Below are 16,259 nucleotides of genomic sequence, written 5' to 3' on the forward strand. Positions count from 1 at the left end.
CAGTGCTGCAATATGAAACAGAATTTGAAGGGGGTGTGCGTTCTCATACAAAGGGTGTAATATTCCCAGTAAGGGGCCCATCTATTGAATCTGTTAAACCCTGGGTTATGTTGTTGTACACACCGCCTAGTGAACCTAATTCAATTGGCCATTTCAATCCCAGTACGTATATTAGTAGAGTTCTGGGAGGGGGTAAGAAGAAAGGGGTATGTTACTACTGCCCAATATGTTTGTCTAGATTTTGGACCGAATTAAATCTACAAAATCACATGAAACACCGCAAAAGACATGGCTGTCAATCGGTTGAGACAGTTGGAGGTGACCTGGCAATTTTACGATTTAGAAATATTCAGAATACATTTATGCAAAGTGATAAAGTAGGTTTAGACTGTGAATCTAATCTTATGGATGTGAATGACCCACAATTTCCAAATCGTATCAAAGAACATCAAGCTATTGCGGTTTCCTATGCCCATGCACAGAGAGACAACACTAACACAATGCGATTGTTAGAAATAGTTGACACATTGGACGAGAATGATTTCATGATCAAATCTTTAACTAAATTAATTGTCACTTGCGAATGGGGCTATTTCCCGTTTGAGACACACACACTACCCAATGATACTATCAGCAGAGGATCGCCTGGCAATTAAAAATAAGAAAATATGCTGGGTTTGTATGGGGTATTTGGATGTGGGGACTAATAGGAATGGGACTAGGGAAAAAGACTAAGGGAGGGTGGGAAGGGGAAAGTTAGGGATCATGATCACTTGTGGGAGGAAATATCGTCAGGGGGTAGTAATTTTCGTGGCGTAGCACATCAATCGTGCAATGTGAATGTAAGCCAGCAGTTTTTTATACTGGTTTTCATTCACAATTCAAATTACGATTAAAAATTTATTTTACCGGCTTTGGCACGTGTGCACAGAGAAGGAGGGAGGGGGGCATATAGTCCATGAGGAAATAACCCATTTGCCTACAATATTATACCCAAATCTGCTGAGAAGCTGTTGCTTTTAGAATCCAAATGGCAGGCAGTGGATAATGGCCATACGTGCTGGAATAAAATCTGTTTTTCAGATTCTTCGATTGTTACCCTCTGCTCAAACAGTGCTTTCCAGACATTGAAATCTATGACTTACTGACTTTTAAAGGTATATATGCGTATGACTATTACAGCTGTGGCAAAAGGTTACGTGAGGGGATACTCCCCCCCCCCATTGTAGCATTCTATAATTCACTTAGAGGGTGATATACCATGGTTAAGCCCGAACACCATACAAATCTTAGACAATGTTATTCGTGAGTTAAATGAGAATCCTTCCCCCTCGGATTTAATGAATATAGTCCCGGTTCAATCAAATTTAATTGAACAAGAAAATGAATTCGATTGGATGGATTTGCATAGCCTAACGCACTAGAGGCTATGTTAAGCGAACTGGGAGATTCTACTGCATAATCCAGCCCAATTGTCAAACAAAGTGGGGGATGGGGTTTTGGTAATGACACAAAATTCTCATCGCTACCAGAATTTCAGCAAACAAATTCAATTCTGAATACAATAGACGTTTTCAAAGCAAAACTTGGCAATCCCTTTAATACACTGATAGCGGGGAATTTTATAACAGACCCCATAGATAATATTCATGAATATGCAGAGAAAATTCGTGCACTTCTAGAAAACCAAATTCAACTATGGGGAGACGGGACAGTATCAAAGCCTCAATTGTTTTAAAAATATTTTATTTAAATGAAAGGCATGGTGAGGTCTATGATAACTATGTACAGACCAAAATGTTGGTGGTGTATCCTCATTTGGAAAATCATGAGAATATTTTTATGGATTGGGTCAGCACTGTGGTCACGCATCTCGACATTTATAATGAGAATGGTAGTGGTTCGGTGGTTTTATTTGTTGAAAATTTAGAGAAGGGGCAGGAGGGGCAGGGCCAGGGTCTATGTTTTTAAAACACAATCCTTATTTAGAAGGATGCAAGGGTGTTCAATGAATCTGTTTCGAAACAGGCCAAAAATGTTTTCTGTACGCATTTCTCATATCGGCTTTCCAACTTCTAGCATGTGAAGCTACAAAGAAAAATTTGGACCACCGGGCCGTGCAAGAAAAGAAGGGTCTGATTTCCCCCCAGTAGATTTCTCTTGTTTAACAGAAAAATTTCCTGTCGCATTAAGAGGGAAAGATATTGTTGAACGGGCCAACGCGCATTTAAATTATTGGTGTTACAGTGCTGCAATATGAAACAGAATTTGAAGGGGGTGTGCGTTCTCATACAAAGGGTGTAATATTCCCAGTAAGGGGCCCATCAATTGAATCTGTGAAACACTGGGTTATGTTGTTGTACACACCGCCTAGTGAACCTAATTCAATTGGTCATTTCAATCCCAGTACGTATATTAGTAGAGTTCTGGGAGGGGGTAAGAAGAAAGGGGTATGTTACTACTGCCCAATGTGTTTGTCTAGATTTTGGACCGAATTAAATCTACAAAATCACATGAAACACCGCAAAAGACATGGCTGTCAATCGGTTGAGACAGTTGGAGGTGACCTGGCAATTTTACGATTTAGAAATATTCAGAATACACTTATGCAAAGTGATAAAGTAGGTTTAGACTGTGAATCTAATCTTATGGATGTGAATGACCCACAATTTCCAAATCGTATCAAAGAACATCAAGCTATTGCAGTTTCCTATGCCCATGCACAGAGAGACAACACTAACACTATACGATTCTTAGAAATAGTTGAGACGTTGGACAAGAATGATTTCCTGATCAAAGCATTGACTAAATTAATTGTCACTGCAGATGGGGCTATCTCCCGTTTGAGAAATACACAAAATCCAATGTCTATATCAGCAGAGTATCGCCTGGCCAATAAAAATAAGAAAATACGTTGGGTATGTAAGGGGGAATTTGAAGAGGGGACTAATAGGAAAGGGACTAGAGGAAAAAGACTAAGGGGGAGAGAAGGGGACAGTTAGGGATCATGATCAATTGTGGGAGGAAATATCCTCAGGGGGTAGTAATTTTCGTGGCGTAGCACACCAATCGTTCAATGTGAATGCAAGCCAGCAGTTTTTTACACCGGTTTTCATTCACAATTCAAATTACGATTAAAAATTTATTTTACCGGCTTTGGCACGTGTGCACAGAGAAGGAGGGAGGGGGGCATATAGTCCATGAGGAAATAACCCATTTACCTACAATATTATACCCAAATCTGCTGAGAAGCTGTTGCTTTTAGAATCCAAATGGCAGGCAGTGAATAATGGCTATACGTGCTGGAATAAAATCTATTTTTCAGATTCTTCGATTGTTACCCTCTGCTCAAACAGTGCTTTCCAGACATTGAAATCTATGACTTACTGACTTTTAAAGGTATATATGCGTATGACTATTACAGCTGTGGCACAAGGTTACGTGAGGGGAAACTCCCCCCCCCCAGTGTAGCATTCTATAATTCACTTACCGATAGTGTATTCACTGTTGCTAACAGAGTGTGGGATAAGGGCAGTTGCAAAAATTGTTGGGATTATTATAGAATTTACTTGGCAAGCGATGTGATAACTTTTTTGAACATCGTCTGCAAGAACACTGACCAAATTTATTCGGAATTTGGGCTAGACATTGGCTACTATTTTTCCACACCGCACCTCGTCATGGACTTAATTCTAAAAATCAGTAGGGAGGAAATAGGTTTGATCACCAATGTGGATCAACGCCTATTTGTTGAAAGATCTATGAGGGGGGATATGTTTTTCATGCGAATCGCATCCTACCAACATATCCAACTGGGCAGAACTCTGTTGATGGTGTAAAGTCCAATGCTGTTTTTCTTGACATGAACTCACTTTACCCCTCGGCAATGTCTCACTATAGTTTACCGTGTGGCAATTACACATGGCTTGAAAATCCTTGTGCCCTAGATTTCCCTGAAATTCACACTGTCGAGGAAAATGGTCCCCAAGGTTGTTTTTTAAAATTGACGGACACATACCATTGGAACTCCACGACACTGTAAAAGATTTTTTTTCCGTGCGTAAATAGACCGGTGACCAGGGTGTCTTTGAGCCCATGCAATCAGTCTTTGGTCGAGGATATGGGCATGTATTGGATCCCCTCCAAGCAAAAATTGATTGCAGATTTAGACCCGGAACAGAATAATGTTTTCCAACACGTCCTATTCCAGTGGATGGTGACAAATGTTTTCAGGGTCATAAAAATACACAGAGTCCTGCAATTTGATCAGAACCCCTACTTGAAAACGTTTATTGACACCTTTGTCAGTAAATTTTCACTGGCAAAAAGTAAAGTTCAAAAAGAAATGTACCAACTCATTTTAAATTCAGCTTTTGGAATAATGTGTGAGAGCGTACGAAACAGATCACGTTGCGACGTAGTTACATACCCCAAAGAATGTGCACGAATTATCGCCGACCCGAACTTTACAAATTCACGAGCATAGACACGAATATGGATCTGCTACACAGAAAAAAAGAGAAATATTGTTTTGAATAAGAATATCACGGGGGGGGGGGGATTTCAGTACTCGAAATTTCCAAGAAACTCATGTTGCCGTTCTTTTACAATGTTTGAAAGGTACAATGGCCGAGGGAGGGGGAGGTTCAAGTTTACTATGGGGACACAGATTCTCTGTTTTTGAAAGTTAAAGCCGAAATTTTATTGGATGATTTGGGAAATGGTGTGCACATTGGCCAGCGAATGGATTACACGAATTCAAATGAGAGCATCTACCCGAGTTGGTGAAACGCCAGACCCCCAATCAACTATTAATGTTAAAGTCAGAGACGGGGAGCGATTTAATATCCAATGGGGTGTTTCCCGGTCCAAAAGTATACTGTGCGGAAACACATGGCAAGTAAAACAGGCCTGCAAAGGGGTACCTACACATCGAGTTGAATGCATGGAATATCGAAACCAACTCGGTCTGGATAAATTAACTTAAATTTAAATAAAAAACAGTACTTTATGGGTGGGTGGGGGAAAATTTTTCAATATACTCTTCATACCTTTGCCATCGTCATCGTCATCGTCATTCAACTTTTACTGCAGCTATTGTATACAGTTTGTTTCCCGCTGCAGCGGTTCGCCCTTTCTGGCCCCACCCGTGGCCACTGGCCTTCGGCCCAGGGGGTGGGGGGTCCCGCCGGCGCCCAGCCCGGCCTTCGGCCCTGGAGGGGGTGGGGGGCTTGGGGGGATTCTCATCTTTCAAATGTTGTAAATAGTATTTTCTCATATTTTTATATTCTTACCCTACAAATGTGCTCACCTGTGCTGCTATTGCTGTTCTTGCTGTATTTGAAGTTGTTGTTTTTTTTATAATAAATGAAAAATATTGTTCTTCTTGTTGCTCTGTTATTGTTGTTATTTTTGTTTTACAAAAAGTGTTGTAAATTAAAGAAAAAAGTATGTTTTTGTTTTTGCCATTGAATAACGTACTAGGTAAATCTAAGGGAAAATTATTATTATTTATTCATTATTCAAGTATGGTTTACAACAAGTTGTATTCCAAATGTTGTCAACAGCAGCAGCAGTATGTATCAATTTAAAATACCGTTTGGGTTGTTTCTCTGTGGTCCGTGAATGTCGGGGAAAACGAAACTTTTAGCTAAAATAATTAAAAATTGTAATAAAGTGTTTTTGGAAACACCAAAGAAGATTTACTATTGCTATATTATTTGGCAGGAGTCCTCTGACCGATTAAAATATATTGCCACTGCCACGTCCATGCCAATACAATTCATACGGGGACTTGACGCTTTCAATATCATTGAGTCAAACTCATGGCTGATTATTGATTATTTAGCTGAATCGATTGAACAGTTCTCACAGGAAATGCTACAATTGTTTACTGTTCGCTCTGATCATGAACACATTTCCATAACCCTAATTATACACAATCTGTTTAATCAGAGCAAGTGTATGAGGACCCTTGCTTTGAACGGCACCATCTATATTATCTACAAAGTTGTTCGTGACTCAAGTTCTCTAATAAATCTCAATAAACAAATATATCCAGGAGCTCCCAAATTTCTACTCTCAGCGTACAGTCAGGCGACAAATAAGCCCTACGGTTAAATTTTGCTAGATCTTTATCAGAATATACCCGAGGATTTGCGTGCAGTCACAGATATTTTCGACAAAGAAATTACTGCCTATATTCCAGTGAACAGTAGAAAGGCTATTAGTTGCCATCATGACACAGAAGAAAATAAACGAAAATAGACACTTAATTTCTGTTTTAAGCACTTCAAATTCCCCACTCAGGAAGGCCATACTTAAACATAATTTTGACAAAGAATTTATTTATCTAATATCTGAACTTTGTTTAAATTTAACTGAGGTCAATGTACACTTGCCAGAAGGTACTAGATAACAGACAAAGCAACATCGTTCCACTGTACGTGCCTTGGCTTGCAAAAACAAAGAAAAAAATCTTAAAAGAAAACGTCCCCTTCAAGCGGGCGGTAGCATTTTTACACTTTTACTACCAATAATCGCAGGACTTGTGCACAGTTTTATCTAGATGGCTAAATTCTATAAACTAACTCCAATAGAACTCGTCCTTTCACCAGTTGAACACTTTGAAGACAATCTAAGCAAATTCGTTAATGATGAAAATATTGCCGATGATAAAAAGCTAGTTTTACTTCAAGATGCACTGCGTCGTGTGGACAAACATAGACCTTATCGTGAGAGACCCGCCGTCGTCACAGATCCCCACCCCCCAAACAGGAAACATCTCAAGATTCTGCAGCAGCAACAACAGCAGCAGCACAATCAAAGGAAAAGGAATTGAATTCAATAGTGACATCAATTGGAAACCTATTGCCATTGACATATGGGGAACAGAGTAAAAGAGTATTAAAATATCTCATGTTGGAAAGTGGTGATGATTATTATCAAGTTCAGGTCGATAGAACTGAGAAGCGAATTATAATTCAGGGAAAACGTTATAATGTACTTGATTTAGTTTATGATACGTTTACAAATCATAAAGGACTCTTATCATTTGACAATAATCTATACAACTTTCTAAATACTTCAAACTTCCCCAACAGTCTTATTGGCAATAAGCAAAGTCTAAAGAAATTAGGAGAATATAGTAGAGGTGTCCATGAGCGTAGGCAGCATATTGTCTGGGGGGGCAGTCGATAGTGTGATGGAGGGCCTTTTATTAACTGCTATTCCAAGCATCTGCTTTTTCAGCCATATCTAATGTAAATTTAAAGGTGTAGGGGGGGGCAGCAACCCCCTTACCCCCTCTCTACGCCCATGGAGGTGTCAGTCCTCTAACAACACCACTGTTTAAAAAAGAAGCAGAAGATTTTAAATCAATCTTGGAAAATACTAACACTCCTACCAGAAGCAGCAGCAATGATTTGATAGCACCAATTATGATGGCTAGACAAAAGCGAAGACGTATCGACATCAACTCATCGTCACAAGCACCACCCTCCAGTGTACAAAAGGGTAGTGGACACTAAATTACGTTTTTGCGCTCAAAATGGATGAAGTTTCAAAACATGTCTATGAAAATATTGGTGAAGTGGGAAGTCTAAGTTCCCCCAAGACATTTTCTAAAGTTACCTCTGACGTAGGTGGTAGCACTTTAAAAAAAATGTAAAAGAGTATCTAGAAAAGGAACCGAGTTACACTCTGCATCGGAATCGTAGGCTTCGTGGTAAACAATGTCGACAAACTAAAGCGTTTTTCCCACTGAATATAATGCAAACAGATCTTTTAACTCTAGATATGACTCAAAGACGTCACAATACACCCTACAAATATATTCTAGTGGCAATCAGTGTCTTTAGTTGCTATGCTTATGCCATTTCATTGCGATCAAAGAGAGATGTTGAAGTTGCTAGGCTTTAGAAAGTATTCTTGAACAAGATTGCTATAGAAAAACTCAAAGTGACCACGGTAGCGAATTTGTTAATCCTCATGTGCAAAAGTTTCTATTGAAATATAATACAAAGCTATATCATAGTCACAGTCCGATAAAGGCTGCATTGGCTGAACGATTGAAAAGAACGATTCTTCTATTAATTTCAAGATATTGCACGCTGAAAAGTTCTGTTACTTTTATTCATTTTTTAGAAAAAATCATGCAAATATATAACGAACGACCGCATCGATCGCTATCCAGTGTTAGTCCTCAGGACGTTCATTGCAGTGAAAATACATTTGACACTTTTCTTAAGCAATATTCCAGTGAATAACAAAATGTGAAGAAGAAATCCAATGTTGGCGATACTGTTCGAATTAAAAGAACCAGCAATATTTTTGAAAAGGAGAATTATTAATGGAGCACTGAACTTTCTAAAGTTTCCAAAATCCTAGACACCGATCCCACAACATATAGGCTGTGAGACACCAAAGATGATGAGATCCTCGGCGGTTATATGAATATGAATTACAAAAGTTAGAAACAGTAGTGAATTTTATCAAATTGAAAAGACATTAAAGAGCCGTACTTATAGGGGCAAGAGACAGTTGCTTGTTCGTTGGCTAGGATACAACTCTGATTTTGATTCTTGGGTTGCACTTGAACACATAAGCAATGTCCAATGATTTCTATGTGACATTCATGTCCAATGTCTCGGACCCTCTCTACAATGATTTGAATAAAACAAGTGATTTTTGGACGAAATTCTCTCCCACTATCAAATTCGACGGAGCGTATGAAGTGGCTCTTGTAGACTCTGTTTTCAAAATACCTATGATATCCTGAGAAAAATTCGCAAATATGATATAAAAATTAGACCCTATGATTGGCCGCCGCCACCCGATAGTGAAAAGCCTAAAATTCAAATGATCAATTGGATGGATTATCCATATGTTGAATTACCATACGAATAACTCATCTGTATGAATGATTCATGTAGTTCTATCAATCAAATAGTTTCCGCTCGTAAAAAAGAGTCTTTCATTTCATCTATTCAAAGGCAGAGGGCGAGATCTACATTATTTCCCCCATTATCGATGAAAAGGTTATTCTCAATTATAATCTAAAAGATGTTCTTGACTTTAAACTCAATATAATCAATGGTAAAAGTACCGGAAACACTAATACTATTTTTGCTTATTACCCACCTGCCTTCTCGATGGACTTTTGTATATTTCTCTATGCTTCATTTGTTGAAACATCCAGAGTTGGCAATAGCAATGTCCCCCTCCTACGAGTTCTTGAACGAAAAATCAATCAAGATCATATTCATCATTACAATATAAAGCATCTTCAGTATATCCCCGTAAACCCTCCCCATTTTTAAAGTCTGCCAGTTTACACTAAGAACTGAATTAGGTGATCCCTTAGCAATGTCCAAAGGTTTGGCTGTTATTACATGCCATTTTCGACCCATCGTTGTCAGCGTTCAAAAACAAGATGTCTAATAGAAAAGTGTTATTCAGTTGTCCTGATATTGACTTCTATGTTAATACTCTTGGCCCAAGACAACTGGGCAATGGAATGGACTATTACAAAGGTCGTTCATCAATGTCTGGCTATGGTCTTGGCAGTTTTTTGCTAAGCTGGTTTGCTCTGAACTATCTCTAACTAAAAGATATATTGTACCGGCTACGACAGATTTTGCATTCTCTACGCACTGCGATTGGGGATCTGGCAGGTATTTATAGAAATGGGTTTCAGACAAGCCTTACTGTAGTGCGCGGACCCTTGGCGAGCAATCGAAATCTCGACAAAATGAAAAAGGTTTAAAAAGGTCAAGAAACATTGCACCATTCATCAGTCTCCACTCAGGTAAACAACGAAAGACATCACCCCTGTCAAAGAAAAGAAGGAGAAAACAGAAGAAGAAGCAGAAGAAGTAAACAAAAGTACAGTAAACAGAAGAAGAAGCCCCAGGAAGAGAATTGTTAGATCGAAACTAGATTTCTTTTCATAGACAGAACAATGGCATATTTACTGCATAAGGATTCCCAGCCTTCAATCACCTCATCTTTAATTCTATTCAATGCAGAAAATGTTGATGTGAGTGTAAAACATGGATATTATGAACAATTTTATTAAAAAACAACCCCTTTCCGATAACATCCACTTTCAAAGTTATTCCAATGAAGACTACTTTATGGGTATGTATTCGAAATTTATAGATTTACATGTGAAAGTCAAGAATTCCAACAATGGAATGCCAGTTCTTGCTGATGGAATATCCTATGAAAATTGTATATTACATAATTTATTTCGTCAAATCAGTGTCTATATTAATGGTGCTTTGGTGAGCGCAAGCAACAATCTCTCGAATTATACAAGCTATATGCTGTTCATGTTGATGACACCCAAGTCATACAAGGAATTGAGAGGCACCTCCAAAGGATACGAATATATTACACATACTAATAGTACAGATGCCCATAAAAATGCTAAAACTAATGAATTACATCTAGTTGGAAAAATACATCAGGAAATATTTAATATACCCCAATGGCTATCACCAAATATTAAAGCAGATATAAAATTGACGCTTGCTCCATCCAATTTCATTTTACGAAAGGAACTTCCTGCCAATCCTGATGTGACTCTCTCTCTCACCTCGGCAATACTACATGTATGAAAGCAGCAGGTTATCAGTTCTGTTGCTTTGGCAGTGGAAAAACTGAGAGCCAGTAGAAATAATATTAAACTACTTGTTTCTCATACAATCACCAATCAACGTCATATTGCCACAGGCTCACGCACCTTCACCGACTCATCCTTTATCGATGGTGAAATTCCGTCAAAATTGGCATTGACACTTGTAAAAAGCTCTAGTGCAATAGGATCGTGGACTGGCTGCGTGCATAAATTTGAGATGTTTGGGCTTTCATCTCTTGTCTGCAAAGTAAATGGAATCCCACTCTACAATCTATCTTTCTATAAATCCTATAGGACACTGTGTGAGTTGACAATGCAAACCCTAGATCATGATTCACAACTATTTGAAAATGGTATAACCGAAAAAATGTTCGCTAAAACACATGGTCTCACTGTACTAGACCTGTCTGGAACTCAAGATATGAGTCTAGTACGACGGGGGTGTGTTTAGAATTTACATTTGCCGACCCATTACGTTAGAGTATTGCACTAATCTCAATAAATCAATTTGAAACCTATTGGGAAATCACTCCTGAAGGCAGTGTTCTACTAGACCTTGCACCATGAACACAAGTCAAATAATCAAAGTATTTAATATGGGCCCCTATATGTCCAAATACAGATCCTATTGTCTACCCTCGGACTTCCTTGGAAAAATTCAAAGTGAAAACAATACCTAATCATTGTTAATAGCAGTCCGTCAACTGTGAATACTGATCATTGGTTGTGCATCTTTCAAAAATGAAGACAATTGAATTTTTTGATCCTCTTGGCCTACCCTATACATTTTACACTCAACGTATCAACAACTATATTAAAAGCAGCAATAATAGGAAACCTATTATTGAAAATCGGAAGAGAGTGCAGGATCTGACGACTAAAAGTTGCGGTTTCCATGCGCTACTATATTTCGTCTTCAGATGTCGCGGCTATACTTACAAGCAGTTTCTCAACATTTACGTAGACAATCCACGTCTGAACGACTTTATGGTGGAAAATATCCTCTCAGACTTGTATAATAAAGATTTTAGTGCCCTACGAGTAAAGTGCTTAAAAAATGTATGTGAATTTGTTTATTAATAGAACAAAATGCACACAATAACAATGTCTTTATTCCACACTTTAGATTTCTTCTTCGGTGTATATGCAACTGTCGAGAACCACTAATGCTGGTAAATCATTTGAATTCACTGTATATTGATCTTGATTGACTGCAAAGTCAGGGTCACATTTTCTACAGTAAAATGTAACTTCACTCTTGTCGTATGTCTTTGTATAGTCAATGATACTATTTGCATTCATATTGTGAAATTCACGTCTTTCAATTTGTCTATTTGAAGCAATATCACATACAGTGTTTTCAAGGGGTGAATCACATTCGGTAACTGCCAAATAAAAATCACTCGGTTTATAGTCATAATAGGCAGTGTCGTCACAACGATGGTGTAGAAACCAAATTGTCTTGTTACCCCAACAGTTGAATCTTAGACCTGATCCTTCCTCCCAAAATAATTTAAAACCATGACGATACCAATCTCGTAGAAATAAACTAAAATCACGTTTAGGGTTCTTTCCAATCATACCAGGATAGGTATTCTCCCACTGATTACATTAATCATTGTAGCAATTGGAACATAGTTGCCGTCTAGGGTAAGAGTCATAATTATCTTCAATACATGAATTACAGAATTTAATTTGTACTGAATATCCTCTATGTAATTTACATGGATTGCATAATTTGTACTTTTCATTATATTCATCAATAATTGTACAATTCTCACATGATGACCAAATGCCAAGCGTGTACATACATAGTGGACGTTTATAGAACATTTTTTGGTTTCCGATGTCAACTCTCTCACAGCTAAAAAGAAACTGATCCATGTTCAATAAATACAGAGGGGGATGGGAGAGGAGTAACTTTGTGACGTTAAATAACCTCTTTTGAAGGGGGAGCCATCTACATAGAATCTATGGCAATGTTTTCAAAAGTATATCCACGATATTATTCTGCTTTGTTTCAATTAATATATCAATAAATTGAGTAAAATTATTTGAGTCACGTCGTAAAAGATTCATACGAAAGTCCAACGGTTGAGATTCATTCTTCGTTAAATCTTCAAGCGTTCCCTGAGAAAACATCTTCCGTTGAAGAGAAAACTTGAGAAAATCGTCACTTAGGATGATACAATTTCCCATGGTGATTAGATTCAACTTAATTCTCTCTTTCTCAAATTTATTTATTTTTCAATCCAAACACTCTCACTGCTGACTCTAGACTAACCACGATTCGTTCTACTTCAATGATATTCGATAACCTAAAAAATCTAACAAAAAGAAAGGGGACATTTTCGATTTTGAAACAATTTTATTGTGCGTGATCATAATTACAACAATAATATATATTATACATATACAATTACCGATATAACTTATTGCCCTCTATATACTTCACTATTGCATTTAAAGCACTTTGAAGTCTATTCATATGTTCTATATCAACTTTTGCAGAGAAGCATAATTGATCCTCCAATTTAATTTTACTCAATGATAACACGCATCTTGCATATATTTCATCCCATTCAAGACAAAGCCGTGATCCTCTCGTGATTTCTACAACAATGTTTGGTGCTCTTGTATCATTCCTGCTGCCATCAACTCCACTATCAACTTCGAATAGTGTAAGCATTCCACTCATTATTGTAAATATATCTCAATGAATAAATAAACGAGTAAAGTCAAACTGTCCTCACTTCTTGAATTCTATTCTCACACTAATATCAACTATACTGAAAATCCTTCCTTATATCAGTTGCGTCACTCCCTGTTAGTATTTCTGACTCCCTGATTGGCCTAGAAAGAGGCACGTGATCTTGTTCGTACACGGATTCTAGTCCTCTGATTGGTCTAGAAATAACACTTTTACCAGGGACATTAAATCTCGTACAGGCTTTTACCAAGGAAATTAAATCTCGTACAGGCTTTTACCAAGGACATCAAATCTCGTACAGAAGTATAAGATCTCCCCCTACTAGTATGGAGCGCCTCTTATTCTACGTGTACTTATTGTTTCCTCCCCCACATTTATTCTAAGCGATAAGCAAAATATGTGATATTTTTGGCTCTAAGAAAGTTACAACTTTAGGTAATAGCATTGAAGATGTAACTATATGTATTACATGGGAGACAAAGAATAGTCGTGTTGTTCGTGCTTGCGATTTTGCGAAGGAGATTGGCATGGCCAAATTAACAATCTGTATAATCCTGAACAATGAAGGTGTTTTTGAAATTAATAAAAAAACTAACTGAATTGACATTGACTTATTCGTTCATGATCAGATAAAAAAAACTAAATGTGAAAATACCCACTGTATATATACCTATAATTATCGAAAACAGTTAGCTAAAGTGTTTGGAATAAAAACTGTAATAACCCAATAAAAAAAGAAAGAAAAAGTAATTTACGATCATTTACAAAAATAAAAGACAAATTAAAAACCAAAAGTAAAGACAAAAATTACGGAACCTTTTCCAAATCCTCTCACAAAAGCTCAGCTAAAGCTGACACAAAAAGGTATTCATCAAACAGTTTGAGAACTCTACTGTAAAAATTTCAAATTCCCATCTGCAAGAACATGAAGTATTCTATTTTTTACCAGAAAAAAGATCACAGATGTGTGTTTATTTATTTTATCATTTATTTACTTATTTTATTTTTATTTTTTCCCAGGAGTGACAGCATAGAACCAATAATCCTAGAATATCTGGATAAAACTCATTCAAGCATAAATTTAAAGCTCTATTGTCCTTTTTAAGCTACTGGAAAGATTGGAGGGCAACTAACTGCTCCACGCCCCTTTTTTCTATTTGCGAGAAGAATTTTTATGGCGGGAGATTTCCGGCATGATTTTGAAAACAATCCGAAAAAAGTCTTTTTCAAATGAAAGTGTCCCAAGAACAATTTTTCAGCCGGAATCGTCGGCAAGAAATTTTCCGGGGAAACTTTCAGCTAGAACGGAATTATCTGGGGGATTTTTTCTGGCGGTAGTTATTTTACTTGGAAGGAAATTTCCATGGAGGGAGTTTCTGTGGGAGGAAGGAATTTTTCATGGAAGCGCAGCCAAATTTCCCGGCATTATTTAAAGACGATTAAAAATTAAATTTATAAAAATAATTTTCTTCAACTGAAAGTAAGAAACAACATCAAAACTTCAAAGAAACAGAAATGATTATGTATATGAGGGGGATCACCCCCTCCTCAGTATCTCACTTTTTTCGCTAAAGTTTGACTTTTTGTCCCACTTCTTTAAAAATTACTCCTTAAATACAAGGGCCGTTTAATTAAAACAATAAAAAAATTGTTTTTTATTCTAGAAAACTTTGGAATCAAGCAGAACGTGCCTCAAACGTGACCTATGGCTATAAAATACTTGTGCTATGGCTATGGCTACTGCAAATAATGAAAAATATATCACATAATAGAATATTACAGCCTTTGACTGCATAAAAAGGAAGAAAAACAGCCAAACACACATAGGAAATCGGGAAATTCAAGAACAAAAATTAATTTGCATTATCAAGATATAGAAAGTTATTTTATATATTACTTCTTGATGGATTAGTTTTGCCGTACGGCCTTCAAAAATCCCGTACACCATTTTGTGTCTTACGGATTTCCCGGCATTACTTAAAAAGATCAGAAATCAAATAAAAAAACAAGTTTTTTCAACTGTAAGTAAGGAGCAACATTAAAACTTAAGACGAACAGAAATTTGTCTATGTATGAAAGGGGCTGCTCCCTCCTCAACACCTCACTCTTACATTAAGGTTTTTGATTACTTTTAAAAGATAGAGTTGGGACAAAAAGCCAACATTTAGCGTAAAGAGCGAGGTAGATGGGACAGCCCCTTTCATATGCAGAATAATTTCTGTTCGTTTTAATTTTTGATGTCGCTCGTTACTTTCAATAAACAAAAAACTTTTTTATTTAATTAATGTTATGAATGCATGTTTTGCTAAGGACTTTTAAAATTGTTGATAAAAGAGTAGATTGCGAATGAACAACCTTATATTTATGTTGGTCATTGTTGAACTTTTGTAAAGCGATGAAGCTAAGGCTCTAATAACTTTCGTTTTTGTTTTTGATTTCTACTTTGTCTTTATTTTCGATCTTAAAAGGAAAATAATGGCACTTGATTTTATTCATGAGCAAAGCTGTATCCAGGAATTTTGTTGGGGGGGGGGGGTAATTTTTTTCAAACCAGTAACAAACCTTGCAAAACCCATCAAAAGTTGTTCATTTATGCTACTTTTTATGATTCGATCAAATATTTTGGGGGAGAGGGTTCAAACTGGGTAGCTTCCCCCTCCTGGATACAGCCCTGTTCATAAGCCTTAATTTTACTCGATAAATTCTCCCCCCCCCCCAAATTACGATGACAACTTCTCAGACTGATTGAACACGGACTGAGTTTCAGCTTCAAGCCCTAACTTCACAACTACTCAATTCAAATTATCTCAATTTCAAATTATTTCAATCTATCTCAATTTCAAATTATTCATCAATTTCAATTCAAATTATTCCAAATTCAATTTTCATTAATTTTTCAAAGTGAGC

The sequence above is a fragment of the Artemia sp. Qi Xiang Cuo genome, unplaced genomic scaffold (genome assembly GCF_049724085.1).
Source record: "Artemia sp. Qi Xiang Cuo unplaced genomic scaffold, ASM4972408v1 HiC_scaffold_22, whole genome shotgun sequence".
Lineage (NCBI taxonomy): Eukaryota > Metazoa > Arthropoda > Branchiopoda > Anostraca > Artemiidae > Artemia > Artemia sp. Qi Xiang Cuo.